We start from the raw sequence: 3,794 nt of genomic DNA, 5'->3' as shown, positions 1-3,794 counted from the left end.
GGATACATAGTCAACACACAAAAATCAGTTGCACATTTATACCCTGACAAACAATCTGAAAATGATATGATGAAAATAATCCCATTTATAGTAGCATAAAAAGGAATAAAATACCCAGGAATTTATTTGAGACAAAAGACTTATGTACTGAAAACTACAAAACACTGATGAAAGAAATTAAAGAAAACACAAATAAATGAAAAGACAATCTGTATTCATGTATTGAAACTTATTTAAGATTTTACTTATTTATTTGAGAGAGCACGAGGTGGGGAGAGGGAGAGAGAGACACCAACAGTATGGTGGGGGGAGGGATGGAGAGAGAAGCAAGCTCCACGCTGAGCAGGGAGCCTAACGTGGGGCTCAATCCCAGGCCCCTGGGATCATGACCTAAGCTCAAGGCAGATGCTTAACTGATGGGGCCATCCAGGCACCCCTGGAAGATGTACCATTAAAACGTTCACAATACCCAAAGCGATCTACAGAGTCAGTGCAATCCCCAACAAACTTCAATGGCATTTTTTTGCCAAAATAGAATTTAAAATCCTAAAACTAATATGGAACCACAAAACAATGAATAGCCCAAACAATTTTGAGACAGAAGAACAAAGCTGAAGGCTTCATACATTCTCATTTCAAATCATATTACAAAGGTACAATAATCAAAAGAGTATGGTACTGGCATAAAGACAAAAGTATAGACCAATGCAACAGAGTAGAGAACCCAGAAATATACACACACGTTTAGTCAAATGATCTTTGATAAGGGTGCCAAAACTATATTGGGGAAAGAGCAGTCTCTTCAAAAACTAGTATTGGAAAAATTAGATATTCACATGTAAGAATAAAACTGGACTTTTAACTATACATGAAAATGAATTAAAATGGATTAATGGCTTAACTTAAGACCTAAGACCATAAAAGTCCTAAAAGAGAACATAGAAAAAAAGCTTTTAAAGACTGGTCCTGAACATAACATTGAAATGATTTCTTGGATATGACATCAAAAGCATAAGCAATTAAAGCAAAAATAGACAAATGGGACTACAGTAAACTATAAAAGCCTCTGCACAGCAAAGAAAACAAGCAATAGAGTATAAAGCAATCTATGGAATAGGAGAAAATAATTGCAAACTATATATCTGTCATGGGCATTAATAACCAAAATAACCAAAATATCTACGGAGTACCTACAAAGCAACAGTAAATAAATAACCTTACTAAAAAATGGACAATTGACTTGAATATTTTTCCAAAGAAGACATACAAATGACCAATTTGTACATAAAATATACTCAATATCACTAATAATCAGGGAAATGTGAGTCAAAATCACAATGAACTATCCCTTCATACCAGCTGAGAAGGCCATTATAAAAAAAAAAAAAGAAGAAGAAAAGAAAAGAAAAGAAAAAAAGAAAAAAGAAACAGTAAATGTTGAAGATGGGAAGAAATTGGAATCCTGTGCACTATCTGTGGTAATGCAGAATAGTGCAACCACTACGGAAAACAGTACGGAGTTTCATTTAAAACTTAAAAAAAAAAAAAAAATAGAACTGCTATATGACCCCAGCGATCCCACTTCTGGGTATTTATCCAAAAAACACCAAAAACAGGCTCTCAAAGAGATACTTGCACTCCCCCATTGATTGTAGCATTATTCACAACACCCAAGAGATAAAAACAATCTAAATGTCCATCACTAGATGAATGGATAAAGAGAATAAAATATATATTTACAATGGAATAATATTCCGACTTATAAAAGAAGGAAATGTTGACATATCCTACAATATGGATGGACAGTGAGAACATCATGCTAAATGAAATAAGCCAGTCGCAGAATAACATATACTGGATGGTTCCACCTACATGAGGGAGTCAAACTCATATAAGCAAGAAGTGGATTGGTGGTTGACAAGGGCTAGAGGAAGAGAGTAATTGGAAGTTGCTGTTCAATGGGTATAGAGTTTCAGTCTTTCAACATGAGAAACTTCTAGACATCTGCTGTACTATAATGTGTTTATAGTTAATACCATACTGTACACTGTAAAATTTAAGAGGGTAGATTGTATGTTGTGTGTTTTACTACAGTTTTGTTAAAAAGCATAAAAAATCAGAGGTGTTCATTAATTCCTTACATCCACATGTGTGCATACATTCATGCACAGATGTGTGTTTAATTTTCAGTAAGCTGCATATAGCACAGTTGCTTTAGTCACTACTACAGTGCTTTCTTATAAGAAATCTAACAGTTTCCTAAAAGCCTTGTTCTGTAAGATTTCTGCTATCAACATAGGTGCCTACACTGTTTAGCAGATGGAGATTACTTCATGCATATCTCATGTTTTATCAAAACTGGGGGAAGTGGTAATCATATACCCCTTTTTACAGGTAAGGCATGGAATTGTTAAGAGGTAATAAATAGTATGGCTTAGATTTAAATTACATCTGTTGAACTTTATGAAGTCAAGGGTTCTATCCACAATTTTAGTCCATGAGGAGAACTGGGCATTTAGATTCATTCACCCATAACTTGATTTGTGACTGCGACCTTGGAGAAAAAAGAATCGCATTTTCACTTCTACATTTCCAGCTCATAGGGTGTAATACATAAACTTAGTTATATGATGGTAAGAATATAAACAAAATATTTTTAAATGGTTAATCCTTTGAAAAAATTACAGAAACACAAGAATTAGTGATTGTTATTTTTGCACAATATATTTTGTACAACCCTATACTACATATATTACTTATTATGTATAATTTTCCCCTCATTACTCCAGTTACGTGAGAACATTTCTCACCCACTTTTTTGGTACAAGTGTTACACATAATTTTGTTTTAATATACTTTTAAATAAACATTTCCTATAATGTACACATTTCTACAAAGCACAATTTACTACCTAAATTAAAATTCTCTATCATTGAGAAAGTGATATATCATTTTCCCAATGACATCCAGTATTTATGACTCTGTCAGTCTTTATCTCTGGGAACTTATAAATGAGAAATGATTTCAGTTGCTTAGATAAGGTGCTTATAAATTTCTGTGTCATAATTGACAAATGTGCAGGAAAACTAAAGGTCATGATTATTTCTTCTATTTCTCTAAATCAGTGACTCTATTTTAGACTGGACAAATGCAATTGCTCAGATGTGTAAAGAAAAGAAAATCTAATCTCATTATTCCTTTTTGGGAAATGCGATTAGATTTCTCAAAGTCCAAAACTTACTTTAAAACCCCACAGATGTTACAGTACTTAAACTCTTATTTAGAAAAAGAAAATACGACATCAAGATTTATGAATTTTGGAAGGAAACTTGAAAAATGAGATTATTTGAATTTCATTGTAAAAGTCTGACAAATTCTAAAAAGTTCAAAGTTACAGTTACAGGTTTGTACACTGTAAATATAACTTGTAAATATATTGTACTTGTGAAGTACAATGATTTTTCTTTTGCCTCTAAATCTTGATAATGGCCTCAGCTCTACACAACTCTGAAAATCTATAGCACAGGTATAAAGTAGTGCCTATAAATGTACCTAAAAATAATTTTATAAAAGCTTCATGCTCTCATGATATAAATAAATGGTATTCTACAACAATGGTAGAAGGCTACTATAATTTTTTCTTCATGCAGCAAAATGGCATACTATGCAGTAAAAACACATGAGAAGTAAAAAAATGGCTGTCAGCAGAGCTTTGATACTCAGCCCATGTGTGCCTAACTTAGTTCATAAGACACCCTGTGGTACAGTAACAAAAGGACTATACCACAAAAATC

Source organism: Canis lupus, chromosome 13 (genome assembly GCF_048164855.1).
Source record: "Canis lupus baileyi chromosome 13, mCanLup2.hap1, whole genome shotgun sequence".
NCBI lineage: Eukaryota > Metazoa > Chordata > Mammalia > Carnivora > Canidae > Canis > Canis lupus.
This window is presented reverse-complemented; position numbering follows the sequence as displayed.